Here is a 705-nt window from a genome sequence, read left to right as displayed (position 1 = left end):
GTTTACTTTCTGATCATGTTAGAGAGGTAACCAATGTCTTCAGGCATTAACAGCAAATGGCAGAAATACTTACCGTAAGTTATCTTTCTATGGCATAGCCTTTGATTTTTCATTATTAAAACTCATCTGCCATGTAGTTGCCCACCCCACCTATTTTGTCATGGTCTTCCTGGAAAGCTGCTCTGTCTTGTGTGGAGGTGGAATTAGCTCAAATGTTAGGAAAGGTAGAAAGAATGCTAGAAAACCAGCAAGGCTGGTTGGGGTGTATGTTAGCTAGTTTGACCAGAGAAGAAGCAGGCATACAATGCCTTGACACGGCATCCTCTATCTCAAAAAGAAAAGCAGCTATTTGCAACCTGACCATGCCTGCAAATTACCATTCCAGATATTCTCATGAATACTTCTTAGGAGACACTGCCAACAAAGGGCGATTAGCTCAAATGGTAGAGTGCTCGCTTAGCATGCGAGAGGTAGTGGGATCAATACCCGCATTCTCCAATTGTTTATTTTCCAATCACATTAGAGATGTAAAGAAGAAAAACCAAAATCTTCTGGCACAACAGCTAATGACAGAAACTTGTGGTCTATACTTATCTCTTCAGGAATAATAGTGTTTTTCCGCTGTTCTCAGACCTTCAGCCCTCCCAGGGTACGTGGTCAGGATTTGGAGGACATCGACCCTTGCCCAATCTTGCGGATCTGAGG

Source organism: Nanorana parkeri, unplaced genomic scaffold (genome assembly GCF_000935625.1).
Source record: "Nanorana parkeri isolate BGI_ZX_2015 unplaced genomic scaffold, ASM93562v1 scaffold2685, whole genome shotgun sequence".
Lineage (NCBI taxonomy): Eukaryota > Metazoa > Chordata > Amphibia > Anura > Dicroglossidae > Nanorana > Nanorana parkeri.
This window is presented reverse-complemented; position numbering follows the sequence as displayed.